The 16843-nt window shown below is 53.2% G+C and overlaps 1 protein-coding gene across 2 annotated transcripts in view; it reads right to left on the bottom strand.

The window, feature by feature from the left end:
- Positions 1-4418, bottom strand: part of SEMA6C (semaphorin 6C) — a 35197-nt gene extending 30779 nt beyond the window's left edge. The window contains exon 1 of one of the 2 annotated variants that reach the window (XM_081967771.1): positions 4084-4418. The gene's annotated coding sequence lies outside the window, so the exon portion shown is untranslated. The remainder of the gene's footprint in view (positions 1-4083) is intronic. The other variant, XM_081967770.1, reaches the window with a different exon arrangement.
- Between the last annotated feature and the right edge of the window lie 12425 nt (positions 4419-16843).

Below are 16843 nucleotides of genomic sequence, written 5' to 3'. Positions count from 1 at the left end.
AGGCCGCAGAATAAGGGGTGGGGGGGGTCAGAGCCCAGAGAGAGGGAGGGGCTGCTTTGGGGGCATCAGAATTGCAAAAGTCTCAGAGTCTGTTCCAGATGCTCACTGGAGCCAAAGTATCTTATTTGGGGCAGGGGACTCCTTGAGGGTCCTTGATCATCCCAAATTCAAGGGATGGGAGTGCAACACCCTCTGGTCTTAGCCGGCCTGGTCTACCCTACAGGGCTCTTGTGAAGATAAAGAGGTAGGAAGGATTGCGCCTGTCCTCGGAGGCGTCTTTGGGAAAAGCAACATCAAAAAGTCCCCAAATCTATCAAGGATACGCTCCTTCATCCGGTGATCACCTCGTGGCCTCCTTTCCCTAGCCTTTCCTCCTCCAGGATGCTTGGGACGGTCTCCCCCACTACCACGCCCCCCCCAGCCCCCCCCCCAGCCAGGACCAATGAGAGCCAAAAGTGAACTCAATGTGCGAGTCGAGGGACTGATCCCCCCCCCAATTTCGGATTTCTGGGCAAAGAAAAATTTGAGTGTTTTGTTTTATTTTGTCCAGAGCTGACTCAACACGAGAAAAACTGGAAATTTCCCTCAAAGCTTCTGGGGGGCCCTTTGCGCAAGAGAAGTGGGGGCCGGGTGTGTGTGTAGAGAAATCGCTTAATGGCCTCTTTTCCCTAATCAGTTGTTTGCTATTTTTGTTGCTCCTTAGAGAGCCCTGGGTGGCTGGAGAAAATTGGTGGTTAAAACAAGAATTAAGGAAATAATCCAGAAATGATTTCCAAGAAACATGAGTCTGCTGGCCAGGAAGGAGCCCAGCGCAGTGGCCATTCATCTCTGCCCCCCCACCACCACAAGGCCTGCCCCCTTTCCCTTGGGGCCCATCCTGTTTAAATCATCCCCAAACAGAATAAAGCCCCCTCCCCAAATGGAATTGGAGATCAGTTGGTGGATTCAGGTTCAGGAGGGAGGGGGAGTCTTGGAAGCGGGAGGCCCCTACCTCAAGCCAGCAGAAAGCTGACCCCCCCCTCTCAGCCCCCTGCCCGCTTCCTGCTTGATTAGCAATTAACTGTGCAGAAATCCCCCCTCATTTGCAAATAGGGCAGCTGGGAGGGAGGGGCTGGCAAGACTCAGCTAAGCACCTTCTGCCGGATTTTCACGGCTGCCGGCTGAGACCCCCACTCACTTCCCTTTCCTTGGCTGCTGGGTGAGACCCCCACAGGTTTCCTCTCCTTGGCTGCTAGGTGAGACCTCCACCCAATTTCACTGGCCCTTCAGTGCCATCCCCAGCCAGACTGAGCCTGCCCTGCCCTGGATGCCAATGTCCAGCCCCCTCCCCCTTTAAATGAGCAGGTGATGCCAGCCTGGGAAATAGAGGAATTGCACAATATACGCTTTGCCTTCTGCACATCAAGCTAAACCATGGCTTGTTCTCCACACCGGACAAACCACAATGATCCATAGGGCACGCTGTGCTGCCCTACATCCTGTTTAAACAAACTTTGCGGAGTGCACACATCGCGAAGGCCTGTACGAGCAGCAAACAGCAACGCCGCCACAATCCTCTGCGCCTCGCACACAGTGCCCCCCCCCACAAAGAAGCCGTATCTGGTTTAGTGCCCGGGTGATCCTCCCTTCGGCGTGAATTCTTGGTGTGGTTTGTTTACTCCTGGCTTCGCGAGGGGCACAACCGAGCCTGCTTCCCTAAAAAAAAAACACGAGCCAGTTTTCTCCACCTCCAAATTCTAGCAAGCCAATATTAAGCCAGGATCTTTACTCTGGAAATGATGGCTTATCAGCAATAGCCACCCACTATTTTTTTTTCCAACCCAACCACCGTAACTGCAAAAATGTTTCTTCCCAGGCAGGCCTACCCTGCAGGGTTGTTTTTTGAGGCTAAAGTGGGTCTTTTGCCATCCAGAAATACATGAAAAGGGAGAGGATTTGAGTGCCATTTTTTCAGGGGAACCAAAATTGGAAAATGAGCCACGGAGGGAGCGTGAAATGCAACTAATTTTGGAGCATCTCAAGTCCCCCCCCCCAATTACAACAACTTTGCAAGGTAGGCCTTTCTTACGAACCGCAGGAGACAGAGATACGGAGAGGGTGCTGAAAATCACAGATTGTTCCCCAAGCAAGGAAGAACAATAAATGAAACAACACACACACACACACACACACAGAATGTTTAGCAACAAATCACAGGGCTGAAGCGCACTTTTCCCATGCTCAGAGGAAGCACTTTTAAAACACTGAGCCCCTTGCAAACGGAGACCCCCAAGCGCTTCCATAATCTCCTGACCTTAACCGATTTTAAAAAAAAAACACCACAAACTTTCCAAGAACTACAACAACACACAGCCAAGAATAATTCCCTCTGGGCAGGCCAAAGACCCAGATATGGTAGGAGGAAAAAAAGGAGGGGGGGGTCGAAGAGACCACGGTGTGAAGCAAAGTCACAACTGGGAAGAAATCCTCACTGGTCTCCACACACACCACAAACCCTTGAGCTGTTTTGTTTCCATTTGGCTTATTCTGCAAAGCTTTCACTACTCCCTGGAATCTGTTCTCTTGATCCTCCTCCAAATCTCTGCATTAACCCAGTTCCAGGTTTGGGCCTTGCTAAGTTTCTCAATATATTTCTGAATTTATTTCCACCAGAGAGGGGGAGGGGAGAGAGAGAGAGACAGAGAGAGAGAGAGAGAGAGAAAGAGAGAAAGAGAGAGACAGAGAGAAAGAGAGAGAAAAAGAGATAGAGAGAAAGAGAGAGAAAAAGAGAGAAAGAGACAGAATAAGAGACAGAGAGAGAGAGACAGAGACAGAGAGAGAGAGAGAGGGAGAGAGGGAGAGAAAAGAAGAAGAAGAAAGGGGCATCCAGAGGTTATCCAGACCCTTGACCAGCTCCAAACAGGCCAGATGCCTTCTCTGGAGAGGAAAAAAACACAACACCCACTTAATGACGCTTTCTCCTTGCAAGGGGGGATCAGGAGTCAAAAGAGGAATATTAACAGGATTTGGCTAATCTAAGCAAGTCAGTTGAGGCTGCCTCTTCCCAGCTGTTCCCTTCCAGTCCACGCTGGGTTACTCTATTCCAGCTGTTGGCCCAGAGCTGGCCTTCATTATTTGCAAAGCCAAGCCAAAGACATTTGGGGGAAGATTTCTTTCTCTCTCTCTCTCTTTTTTTTTGTCTCAATGGTTTCGCAAAAGGCGGGCTCTGTGTGTGTGTGTTTGTGTGTGTGTGTGTGTGTGTGTGTGTTTGTGGACGTCAACGCTCCCAGGGGGGCCTTTCCCACCCAGCAGATTCCCATAAGCAACAGAGAGGTCTCCCTGCCCCCCCCCAAACACACACACAAACACGTCCCTTCTTGTGCCTCCTGTCCTTTCCACACACTGAATTCCCCCCCCCCTTAAAAAAAAGGGGGGGTGGGAATTTAACGCTGCTTTGTTTATTTGTGGGAGAGTTGGCTTTTGTTTTTGTTCTTGCGGGCTTTGTAAAGTTTGCACTTTTTATCCTTATTTTTTTTAAAGGATTCAAGACATGCAGAAGTTGACTTTATGGGGGGGGGGAGATAGGGATGAAAACAGAATAATTTGATCGAAGGGGGCAAATGGAAGAAAAGGGTGCTTTGCAGCCCCCTCCCCCGAGAAGACCCCCCCCAGCGTTCTTCAGACCTTCTTAAACGGGGGGGGGGACTACAATTCCCATCGCAGCTCAGGTAGCCCAGTTCTGCGCTTCCCGGGAGGACGATGGGCGTCGGAGCCCCGCGCCTGCGAAGGGCGCCCGGTTGGAGAAGGAGGCAGCCAAGAGATGCTCCTGCGGGGCTCCGGGGCTCGCTTCCCCGTGGGGGGGGGGAGGCTGAACTTCCAAGGGGGAAGCAAAGGGAGGGGGCACAGAGAGGGGCATGGGGGAGGGGGCGCCTGGTAGGGAAGAGCCTGGCAGCGGATGCCCGCGGCGCTGGGGAGGGGGGGCTCTGGAGGGCAGGCGAGGAGGGGAGAGGGAGGACGGCAAAGACCCCCTCCCTCCAGCGCTGCCCGCCCCCTCCCCTTTCCCCGACGCCCCCGCCAGACACAAAGCGCAGCCGCGACCCTTACCCGGGGGCTCCGCTGGTCTCCGCGGAGGAATAGCCCGCCCGTCCCCCGCGGGGCGGTCCGGTCCGGTCGGGGCTGCTGCAGGGGCCCGCGGGCCGCCAGCCCGGCTCTCCGGGGGGGAAGCCGCCTCCTCTGCGGGCGTCGGAGCTGCCGAGCTTCCCGGAGCGCCCCGGGCGAGTGGCGGCTCCGGACTCCGGGCAGGGCTGGAGGGAGGGAAGGCGGGCGGGAAGGAGGGGCGGGCAGGGGGCCAGCCAGCCAGCCAGCCAGCCCGCCCGCGGCGGGGAAAGGCTCCGGAACAAAGCCGCGGCGGCCGAGCCGAGCCGAGCCGAGCCTCGCAACTCAGCAGCCCTGGCAGCCCTGCTCCAATCGGGGCGCGCGGCTCCGCCCCCTCCCCACCGCCCCTCCCCCTCCGAGACCCCCCCCACCGCCCCTCCGGAGGGCTCCCCACCCCGGACGCCCCGCCAGGCCCAGGGGGGGGGGACGGGGGCAGCGCGCGCGGAGGGGCTGCCTTTGCCCCTCCTCTCCCCCGGCCGAGGGGTCGCGCAACAAAGTCCAGAAACAGAGCAGACCGAAGACGGCGGCCCTGCAAGGTCGGCCGGTCGCGGGGGTCCCGAGGAAACCCGGGGAGGGGGAGAGAGGGGGCTGTTGCAGAACTGGACTCTGGGTCTCCCCTTGTCCATCATCCCCGGCCTGCCCGGGCCAAGGAGGCGATGGAGAGGCTGGGAAGGGGCGGTGGGGTCAGCCTGGCACCTGACCGCAGTGGGAGGGGGGAGGCTGGCTCCAGGGCTCAACATCTGGCTAGAAACAGCGGTAACATGGGGGGGGGGGCTGGGAAGCAGCTGACACCGGCAGAGACGCCCGAAGGCTTCCTTCCCAAGCTGTCACCTGCAGGCTGCTTTGCACCGCCGCCCCCATCATCCCCGCCCGCAGGCCTTGGGCTCCCCACCCTACAGGGGTCATGGGGGGGGGACCGTGTCCATGGCTGGCCGAGGAAGCGCTTTGGGGGCATGGGAGGAGCGGCTCCAGACCCCCTCGTGCCTTTTCTCCCGGGTTCAGAAGACCCCTCCCCAGGAGCAACTGAAGACTCGAGCGGGGCAGGGGCCTTAAATCGGGGGCTTTTCCCCCAAACTGAAGGGAGGGGGAAGACCGTCCCTCCGCAGCCCCCTCCCAGCCAAAGGAGCGACAAAAAAGCGATTTTTTTGAAAGATGCAAAAGGAGGAGAGGGAAAAACCCGAAGGTTAAAAATCTCCAGGGGAAACTTTGGACCACGAAGCCGGAGGTGCGTTGACAAACGTCCCGGGGTTTTCCCGACCGCCCCAAGGGTTTCACTCCTGGGGGGGGAGGAAGAGGAAGAGAAAACCGTGGCATAACAATGAAAAATAAAAGAAAAAACCCCTCTGTAGAAGCAGTATGCCCCCTCCCCCATTTAAAAAAAAAGGGGGGAGTTGGGGGCAAAGGTTAACAGATTTTTAACAGATTAAAGGAGTTGGAAGGGACCTTAGAGGTCATCTAGTCCACCCCCTTTCATTCAAGCAGGAGACCCTACGCCATTTCTGACAAGGTCGGAAAAGGCAGAGAGATTTTCCAGGAAAACTTTGGACTGTGGAAGGATGGTGCCAAAATTTGTGTGTCTCTTTCTCCCTTTTAATATCTTTTAAAAAAATTATCTCCTCCATTTATTTCCTTTTTCCATAAATGAAAAGCGAATGGCCCAGAAATGCTGCCCTCCCGTCCCTAAGCGGAAAAGATTGCAAACAGGATGGGAGGGGGGGACGGGGGGAGAGAAAGTTCCCTGTGGGGCGGCCCCCCTGTTCCCCCCCCACTTCCCTTGCCTGAGCTCATTAGCCGTTGCCAGCGGATCCATTAGCGAGAGGGGTAATTAAAAGTGTGCAAAGGAAAAGGCCTCGGAACAGCTGCTTCCTGCAGGGAGGGGCCGGTGCCTGGGGAGGGGACACCTCTCTGGGGTGGGGGGTATTTGCACCATCAAACATATCTCTGCCTGCAGAGAAGGGGAGGAGGATGTTGTCCTCCCCCAGGGGCTAGCAAGGACCAAAATTACTGGGAGAGTGGGGGGAAGGACCACGTTTGCATCCTGGTTTGTGCAAACTTTTGTTTACTCCGCTTTGCAAATATTTTTCCTTGTGGGGTTGGTGTTTGAGTGTGTGGTTGTGTGTGGGGGGTATTGGGCTCCCTTCCTCTCCCCCAAGAGAGCCTTCACTCACCCTCCTGTGGGAATTGAAGGCTAAACACCCCCTCCCAGAAGTTCTCCGGGACAAATTTTGCAATTAGAACGGCTGGTTATTTTTCCAAGGGGTTGAAAAAAGAGCCCAGGGACCGTTGGATCCCCCCTCCCCCCGCTAAGATGGTTTTTTTTTTTAAAAAAAATAGGTTTATGAAGGGAGGGGACCCATGTTCAAAAAAGGCCGGGCAGGTTCCAGATTCTGCAATCCATCCAATGTTGCACCCCGAGGCCCAGGCACATGGGTTGGTGGTCTCCGAGAATAGACAGAAGAGCCATTCAGGCCCCAAGCCCAGATGCTTCCATTTTGGGGGGGGCACCAGACCCCTCCGTCAAACTCTGCTCCCCACCTTTGCAGATGGGTCAGACTTCAATTTGGGGGGGGTGTCTCTCCAGGGTTTCCAGCCAGGCCTGTCTCTCTCTGCACCCCAAAGGTGGAGATTTATTTTCCTAGACATCTTTTTCAGTCCCTCCGACGGCTGCCAAGCCTCAAGTTGGGACTCGTAGAATAATAATCGGAGGAAATGCTTATCAACACGCAAGCCCAGACTCGTCGCCGTTTGTGGGGTGCCTCGACCCACCCCGAGTTTTTCTCCTCCGCCCGCAGTTTCGACAGCCGGGGACTTCCTTGCTGGTGATGACAGAGGTGTGGGGCAGGGGAGGAGAGTTTCAGGCACAAGAGGAGGAACTGGTTTTGCCCCTGGTGGAAACCCCCCCTCCCCTCAAAAAAAATCTGGCTCGGATTTGGACACCTCCCCATGGGGTCCTCCTTGTCAAAGCGTTGTGCTTGGAACCAGGATGCGTGGCCCAGAAACGGCCATGCTGGGTTCACACAACACAGAAAACCAGTGTTTGCCAACCTTGGTGTTTTGAATATGGATTGGACTCAAACTCCCAGAATCCTGCAGGCAGGCAGCACCTCTGGACTTCAACTCCCAGAATTCCCCAGCCAGCAGCTGAAACCCAGGCCTGCTGCCCATGGAATTCTGGGAGTTGAACTCCTCCCACCTTCTTCACGATGCCACGGTTGAGAAACTGTCTTCCTGAACTTTAAGAGATGGCAGCTGCATCCACAAAGCAGCAATTGACACTTCACAACGTCCACTTTCTTCCCTCCCCCCCCCCGCATCTCCTCCTCCCTCCCCTCCCCCTTTCTCCCCCCCCCCCAGGAAGTATGGATCCAGGCCGTGCCACGCATGCCAATTGAACTGTGGCAAAGTGGATTAAGCCTCGCCATTTATTTATCGATCTGTCTCAGGCTGCGGAAAAGTCACTGCTCCTCTGCAGGGAGGAGGGCCGCTCTTCAGAGAGAATAGATGGGGGCTGGGAAACGAGGCAGAGGGGTCTGGGGAGCCTTTTCTGGCCTTCCGATTAGAAGGGGATCGGAAGGGGATCGTTTGGAGCTGAACACGGTGGGTGGCAAACCTCGTGCATGCATCTCTGAGCATGTCAAGAGGGCATCTTGGGAGGACTCCAGTCCCTGGATTGGGGTGCAACAAATAGAATTTGGAGTCCCTTCTCTCTCTTGCAAAAATAATATTTTTCCTGCTTTTCTTCTGGTTTCTCCCCCCCCCCTCCTTGTGTGACTTGTGAGAAAAAGAGACACCCCCTCCCCAGAAAAAAAAATACAGCCAGGAGGCTGGGGGTTTTGGGGGGGGGCTGAACAAAAAGTCTCAGGGGTTTTGTACTTCCGGAGAAACGCCTTGTCCATCTTCCACGCAGAGGATGGGACAGAAAGGATGGGAGGCCAGCCGCCTCCCCCGGGGAAGGACAAGCGTTCCACTGGATAAACGGATGAATGTAAAATGTCTTTTCTCCCCCAACTGAATCCTTGAGCAGCACAATTCCATCAGTGCTGCAGGAAATTGCTTCTCGGCTGGTGGGCTCCAGGCAGCCTTCTGGGGCCCAGGGATGATTGTGGGCACTTCACACATCTTGGTTTTCCGGACCCGGAGCAAGGGGAGGAAGAGGTAGAGCCCTCCATCCAGCTCCCCACATCAATCCCCCACCCCGACTCAATTCAAGACCCTCCTTTGCAGCAAAGGTCTTTGCACAATGCCAGATGTGTCTCTTCCAGTCTCCACCTTCTCCAGCGCCCCCCACCACCACCACCACCGCTGGAACAAAGGGGGAGCGTGGGAGGAAATGCAACAAAATCTGGCACAGCCAAGGACACCCGTCCCCCGTCCCCCTCCCCAGGGCAGGAGAGGCTGAAGGCCTGCAGACCCCAAGGCTCGAAAGCTCTGCTTGCAATTTGCCTGGTGGCGGCTGCTGTAGTGGACAAAAAGCCCCCTTCTCCCCCCCCCCCCCCGGGTCAAGCAGGAGAGGAAGACTTCTGAATTTAGCTTTAAAGGCAAATTTTGTTTCTCTTGCTTCGAATTTAGGACAGACCAGCTCAAGGCAGGGCGGAGAAGGTGCAGGAAAGGATCAAAAGGGATGGGAGACAAGAAATCCAGTGAGTTTGTTATTGTTCCTTCTTTCCCCCCCCTCTCTCCCGTGTTTTCCAAAACAAACTCTCCCATCTTGCTGTCACAGCAGAACCGCCGGGAAGGAGGGTTGTGGCCTCCTAATGACAACACAGGTTTGTTTTGGCACCCACCTACGGCACACGGCCTGCGTCCTCGGAGGTTGGACGGCTTCGGCTCTTTCGAGCATCCTTTCCCGGATGGAAACCAGGCAGATAGGAACCCCAAGGAGCAGAGGGCAGGCTAATCACTTCTGGAAGGTCTCCCGCCATAAAACGGGGGCGCAGCAGCTCTCCTGCACCCCCGGATTAGTCGCATTTGCACAACCAACAACAGTGCACAAACCTCAGTTGTCCTTCCCTTCTTCCCAGATAATTTTTACACCATTTTCTCCCCGCTTGGGACAAAGCTGAGCATTGGGCAAACAGGTTCCTGCCCACAAACAAGGTTTCTAGATCTAATTAAGGGTGCTGCTTTGTCGCATTTTCAACAGGTGCTGGGCAGGGTGAGGCGAGAGGGGTGGGGGTGTCACTGGGTGGGGAAGAGTCTTTCTGGAAAGCCCCTTCCCCACCGAAAGTAGAGGGGAAGGGCAAAGGCTTGCTGCGAAGGCAAGGACAGAGCAAGGCAGATGTTGGCTTGTGGGGTGGAGATTGGGGTTTAATCCCAGCAAGGAAGGGGGGGAGGGGGGGACTGCCAGCCTTGGAGACCAAACAGTCTCCTCAGCAGATATCTGATCCTCCTCCCCTCCCCTCCCGAATCTGGGCCTCCAAAACCTGCCCCGTCGTCTCTCCCAGCCTCCTCGCAGCCTGCATGGGCATGTCACACCAGGCAAGGTGCCACATCGCTTGGCTCCAGCCCACACAGAAAGAAGTCACACAAACACCTGTTGCCACCTCTGGCTGCGTTTCCCCAAGCCAAGGACCCCATCCTGGGCAGCAGAATCTCCTTAGCGCACCTTTGCCCTGGGTGCAAACCGATGGGAGCCTTGGAGGTTTTGCTGATCGACCAAGGTTGGCAGGATGGCCGTGCCAAGGAGCAGGGATCAGCCCTGCCCCCTTTCTGGAGAAATGCAAGGGGTGAAGTAACCCACCTGGGCTGCTTTGGGGCAATTTCTTTCTTTTCCAGTATTAAATTTACCTGGGTCTTTTAAAAAAACACAGTGTTGTCATCTTCTTAAACATAATTCTACCTGGCAAAATAATGCCAGATTTTGAGGTCTCTCTTCTTGCCCCCACCCCACCCCACCCCATGCCAAGCTCCTGAACCAGATATAGTTTGTGGCCTTTTTGCAGATTGGTGAATTGGCACAAATTTGGACAGTTTTGGGGGCGTTTCAATGTAGTTTCGTCCCATCAGAGAACTGAGGTCTTTTGAGGGGGGGAGGAAAAATGAGGCTCGGAGGCAGGAATGGGTCTGAATGGAGGAAGGGGAAAGGGGGTGAAATCAGGCTGGAGAGATTGAGCCATCTTTATGTCTAGAACCATGAGGACTGGAACCTTATTTTTTTTAAAGAGGAATGCTATCTCGGAATTCAACACACATTTTGAGGACGGATTCAGCTGAATCTTCAACTTTGCTCAGATGGATTCCTGTAAGTTGGTTAAATGTTTCCTCTGGTTGGTCAAGGAGGGGCCGTTAGACACCCCCCCCCCCACTCTGGACAAATCCCCCTGGTTGCAACTGATTTGGGGCGATCTTTTCATTTTCATCCCATCCACAATGAATTTCTCCGCCTTTTGGACGGGCAAGGGAAAAAAACATCGTTTGAAGCCAGCAACAGATAGAAGTTCTACTACTTTGAAAGAAACTCTTTCAACTCTAAATATTTGGCTGTTTCAAGAAAAAAAGAAAACTAGGAGGGGGGGAAAGGGGGGGAGGGGGGGAGACCAAACTTGGGCAGGAGCTGGTGATAACAGCCCCATTTTATTTATCTCGGGGGTCCCTTGGATGGAGATAATTAAAAAGTTGGCCATCTCCTTAATCATCCCCAAAGTGACGGGGGTCCTTTTTGGGGGAACCAGAAATAGGAAGAGTCATCAGTGGGGTGAAAGGGGGGGGCAGGTTGAGGGCTGGTGATTTGCTGGAGTCCATAGATAATCTCCTTTCATTTCGGGAAGGTCGGGTGTTTGAAGATTAGCAGGCATTAGCCCTCTTAAATTAAGAGCTCAGAAGCAAAGGGGAAGGGGGGAAGAGGGGAAGGGTCCCCCAATCCGTCTGCAGGCAGAACAGCGCCCCCACCCACCCTCGGCCGGCTCAGAACCACAATCTCCAAACCATGGTGGCTTAAAACTTGGCTTGCTCTGTGGGTGCCAAACTGGTGAAGGAAAATGTACCCTTCCTGAATCTCTGGCTTGCTTTGATATATAAAGACCACCCTCCCCTCCCCCCCCATGGGACGGATTTGCAATCTGGGCTCGGCTGTAAATCATGGTTAGAGGGTTGGAGTTTTGTGCCGGCTGCCTGTTAGAGTTCCAAGGGAGAACCACGGTGGCATTTCACGTCTCATGAATGTAGCTACTTCCTTGCAGCTGTTATTGATAAGGCAAAGGTTCCCCTGGCACAGCTGTGCTAGTTGTTCCTGACTCTAGGGGGCGGTGCTCATCTCCATTTCAAAGCCGAAGAGCCAGCGCTGTCCGAAGACGTCTCCGTGGGATTCAAACTGCTGAAGTGCCGACCTTTCTGATCGACAAGCTCAGCTTCTTAGCCACTGAGCCACTACGTCCCTCAAATCAGGTCTGAGCTCCTCCTGCTGTTGCTCCTTCAAGCTTGTTAATACCGAGTAAGAGGCAAATGCATGGACTCGCTTCCTGGGAACCTTGAGGACTAGCAACTTTGCTTTGGGTTAAATCCACAAAGTTGGAAGCCTGCCCCATTTAGCAGTGGAGGACGGCTTCAGGGATGTCCACACCGTATGCTGTGGCTGCACAATCACACACACACACACACACACACACACAAGCCCTTCCACACAATTCTTCGGAGTTCCTTTCGCTGCCAGAGGAGGCACCTTTGTGTGTGTGTGTGTGTGTGTGTGTGTGTGTGTGTGTGTGTGTGTGTGAAGAACAATAGCGGCTCTTCCTGCACACCCAGCAATCGTGCCACTCCACACCCCTTTTTGTCCTTCTCCCCATCCATCACGGCCACACAATTAGAGGCAGCGACAATTAGCAAGGCTGCCTGCCAGGGTCTCGGGGTGGGGGGCTGGCCCTGCAGAGGGGGCACCCGGCAGGCCCCGTGGCTTCCTTCCCACCCGTGGCGCCCCCTCTCTTCTGCCCAAGGATTAAGGCTCTATTTTTAGGGTGGAACTCAAGTAATCCACTTTATCACTTTGGAATCAAGGAATCCTTCCCTCCCTCCAGCCGTTCCCTTCGGAGCTTTTCATGCTGGCTCTCTGGAAGAGAGAGAAAAGGGGGTTCAATTGGGGAAGGGGGGGCACACAAAAGACCAACACGGCGAGGTGTAAATAGTAACGGAGGACGTGCAGAGTGCAACCTCCCACAAGATGGGCGTGGGTGTGTTTGCTCTGCTTCCTTCGCAGCCCCAGCAATCCGTAATCTTAGCAACACCGAGTCAGATCCAATCTCCGTTCAGCTGGAGAGCCAATGACTTGGGCAGCTCCTTTTTATAAGATCTGATTACATTTGGAAATAAGGACAGCCGTCCCACACCGGGTGTAAAGCACAGCTGGAGGCTCGAGGCGAAGTTGGCTACTCTGGGTTTGCTAACGTAAGGCACAGAAATGTTTGGGATCGGACACGAAATGAACAATGGTGGCACAGCTGGCCTTGAGAAGTTGGAGGTGCTTCATCCCTGGAGGTTTTTAAGGGAAAACCAGACGGCCTCCTGTCTGTAATGGGGTAGGTAGGGTCTCCTGCTCGAGCAGGGGGTTGGGCTAGAGGACCTCCAAGGTCCCTTCCAGCTCGATTCTGATGAAATATTGCAGAATCGAAGTAAGGCCTTTGGAAATCTTCCAACCTCGTTTGGCCTTTGACCAAAATGAACAGGGGTGCCCACTCTTGGCCACTTCGAAGACTTGTGGACTTCAACTCCCAGAATTCCCCAGCCAGCCACGCACGGGATTCTGGGAGTTGGAGTCCACAAGTCTTCGAAGTGGCCAAGGTTAGACACCCCTGAACTAAGTGGGTAAATCTTGCTTGCATCCCTCAACTTAACTCAACTTTTGCTCTGTTTAGTAAAGAAGCACCAGGTTTTTTCCTCCCCCTCCTGTAATGTGTTAATTTTACCTTTCTTGGTGTGGATCCAGAAGCACACAAGCGTACACCCACACACCCACACGCACAAGTCATCCAGGCAACCAGCTGGAAAAACATCCAGTCCCCTACAGACTCTCCTCTTCCAGCTACTGGGGTGGAAAGGACGCAGATGAATGCAGAGGCAGCCAGGGAAGCAGACGAGTGGGGAAGCCCCCTCCCTCAAAGCAGATTCTGGCCACAAGGACCCCCGGCCGAGGGAACGCACAATAGTGCTGGAAAAAGACCCCATAAAACTGGGAATGGAGCCGCTGAAGTGCTATCCAGGGCTTCCAGTTCATTGTTATTTTCTCAATGGCCGTTTCTTATTTATTTCTCTCTTTTTTTTGCTCTGGACGTGGGGAAGGAAACCGAGCGTGTTTGCAAAAGGGGAGAGGAAGCCATTTTCCTTCCGGGTGGGAAGGCAAGGGTGGCCTTTGCTGCACAGCTCCCGATTTAAGGAGGGGGTGCTCGGGGGATGCACAAGCCATCCCACCCCCTCCAGCAAAATCGGGAGCGAAGTGCTTCCAGTTGGATCCACCCATCCCTGGGGGAAATCCCTTGGACAATGGAAGCAGCAAGAGCAAAGACCCAGAGGCCCCGAGTTCAAGAGAAGGCCATGCAAGGAGGGGGCAAAAGGCTTGGCCTGAAGGGCATTTAGAATAGAATAGAATATACAGTAGAATAGAATGGAATGGAATATAGAATATAGAATATAGGATATAAAATATATGATATAGAATATATGATATAGAATAGAATAGAATAGAATAGAACTCCCTCTTTGGTTGATTGCCAGCCTGCCAAAGCCCAAATCTTCTGGGTGGACAATTTCCCTCCCTGCCTGGGGCTTTTTTGGCACACAACAGCCCTGCAGAGTTGGACCGCATCCCCTCTTGGATGCTCTGGAATTAAAACCAGGAGATGGGAGGGGGAGTGGGGGGGGAATCTCCTTTTAGAAAGGAAATAACTGTATTGGTTAAATTCTCATGGCGTCCTTGTCTCCTTTCTCCCCAAATTCGAAGGGAACGAAGGAAGGAAGGAAAAATAAGAAAAGTTCTGGAAAGTAATAATTTGTCTCAGCTGGAGCCTAATAGCTGGGCCTGCCCTCCCCAGCCTGCGCTTCTTAGCTTGAAAGCCTTGCTTTTTCTTTCCAATTTTGAAGCTTTCCGCAATTTATCCCGCCCCCTCCCTACTCCCTGTTTTTATTAAAATCCCCAAAGCAATAATTTCTCATAAGACTTTGCCTGATCACTTCGTGTCCTCGGTCTGTTTCTTCCTCTTTCTTCAGCCTCTCCCCCATCTCAATTTCTCATTTTCAGAACTTGGTTCTCCCGGGGACGCCGGGAGGGGAAAAAATAATACGAAGGGAAAGGGATTTATTAAAATGCAAATTGGTGGGATACTTTCAAAGTTTAACTTTTCAGAAAAACATCCAAGCTTTTTGGGACAGAAGGACAGCTGCGCCAGGGGTGGCAAGCTAAGAATAGCAGCCTGTGATGCCAGAACAGGAGGGGGTGGGAGGAAGATATGCCTACCTGGAGAACTTCATAATACGCCCCCATCAACCACCTGGCAAGACTGAACCGTGGGAGGCAGGCATTATGAAAGTACAGCGCTGCAGTGGCACAGGTGGCACAGGTGGCAAGGAATTGGAGGAGGGGGAGACTTATGAACCAAACCTCACCGTTCAGGGATTGATCCATCCTGAGCCCCTGTGTTCACCTGGGCAGGCAAAAGACTGGTGGCAATGCAATCAAGAGGACTAGAAACTTGAGTCTGCCAAAACAGAACCAGGAAGGGAATAGACAAGGAAGGCGGGGTTGTTGGGGGGGGCTCATTGTTCTTAATTGCTGGCGCTTTTCACCCTCTTTCATCAAATTCACCTTTTAAAATTCAGGATTCTTGATGGAAGAAAAAAAACAGATCCCCCTCACAAAGGGTGGTGAACACTGCCCTCTGGTGGCCAGCGCTGGGATGGCTCCGTTGTCTCTTTTGCTCCACAATCTAATGCTATGGATCCAGGCCAGTTCTGCAAATTTGGGGCTGTTTGCACGCTCACAACAACCTTGCAAGGTGGGGTAGGCTTAGACTAAAGGAACGAGCCCCTCCCGGCCATCCCAGGCTGGTAACCAGGTCTGATTCCAAGGCTTAGAAGAGTTGAAGCATTAAAAGTATTGTAATGACTACTTTAATGAATATTTTGAAGAAGCATTAAAAGTGGGGATTGCCCCCCTCCCTTGACAGAGGGGGCTTCCCAGATGGCAGTGCCCCCCCAACCCCCTTTCTGCCTGGAAGAAAACTCTGTCTTCAAAAGGAGCATCTGGGGAGGCCTCCTTGTGTAGCCTCACACCCGTTTTTCTCACTTCTTGCCATCCCCTTTGAAAGGAAGAAAATAGTGCTAGTCCTCATGATTCTGCTGCTGAGCCCTTCTTAATGGAAACACAGTATTTTATGATTTCAACCTTGACTAAGTTTCTGCTTGCAGTGGCTCTGGATTATTTTGGGCAGCCTCATTCAAAGGGAGGGAATAAATTTAATTCCCCTGCACTATTCTAAGGAAATTGTCCCTTGTTGGTGCATTTCTCACTTGGGAAGGGGGGGGCAAATAAGGAACAGTCTCCTGTTAAAGTAGGGAGTGGAGGTTGGTTAATCTGTGTGTGTGTATGTTTGTGAGTGTTCAAATAACAGGCAAGCCAAGTTTCTAGACCTTAAGAAGCTGCTCAGATCATCTCTCTCTCTCTCTCTGTTTTTTTTTGTAGTGTTTTTTTTGTATTGTTGATGTTGATTGTTGTTTGGGGCAGCCCTTAAAATGCCCCAACAGGAAGCAGGAAACCAACCCAATGATGAACTGTGTGATGTTTGCGATTGTGTGTCGATACTTGAACAGTTGCTGGTTTAAAAATGGAGGTTTTTCTCCTCTAAGTAAGACTCTTGGGGGGGGGGGTTGGGTTCCAACAGTCAGAGGGAATTGTAATTGTGATGGCACAGGCTGCCTCTTGCAAAATCCCCCCCCCTCTTTTCTCCTCACCCACCCACCCACCCTCCCCACTCACTTCCTTTTTGTCTCTTGTGGTTTCCTTCCACTCTTCCTCTTATCAACTTCCGGCTTTACAGTTTCTGGTAAGCAGGAGCCCTTCAAAGCCCAGCTCTGGCAGGCCGAAGGCTCCCCCTCCCTCCCCAGGCCTGTAAATGGGGTGGGTGGGAGAACCTGGTGCCACAGGGATGCACAGCCACCCTAATTCTGCCCTTGTCTGCTTCCCTGCCCACCTTGAGAAAAGGCCTGGCTTCCGCTGCAGAGTTCTGTCTGCCTCCCTTTTCTTGGAAAAGGAGAAACAGACCAGGAACTGAGCAGATTTTGTGCTGTTGTGTTGCTTTTTGGGAAACCGCACTGCTGACGAAAGGAGGCCTGAACCGCTCAAGTACCTAGTCAGTTTCAGCCTCTTGGAAGCAGGTCTGTTCTGGTAGCTTTGGGACCCACACATCCACCATCAGGCTGAGGGTTAAAATCAGGAGGGGGAGAATGATGTACTATTGGGAATTCAACTCAAAGGTTACTCTGTCCTGGGGTTTCTCTTCCAGGTAATTCTTTTTTTTTGGGGGGGGGTGTCTGCAGTTGTAAAGAAAACCCACCTGTAGGGAAAGTCTTTCCTGGACTCAAATAGCCTGGTGTGGCTCAAGTGAGCGAGCCAAGCTGCACATCAGTGTTTCAAAGTGAAGAGGGCAACTATGCTCCCCTCTTGGTGGTGTTTTGGGACCAGGAAGCAGGGATGTCTAGCCATGCTCAGGAACTGAGTTTAGTGAGGTCT

This window comes from Natrix helvetica (genome assembly GCF_964273705.1).
Source record: "Natrix helvetica genome assembly, chromosome: 16".
NCBI classification, from domain to species: domain Eukaryota; kingdom Metazoa; phylum Chordata; class Lepidosauria; order Squamata; family Natricidae; genus Natrix; species Natrix helvetica.
Note: the sequence above shows the minus strand (reverse complement) of the source record. Positions and strands in the feature narration are given on the sequence as shown.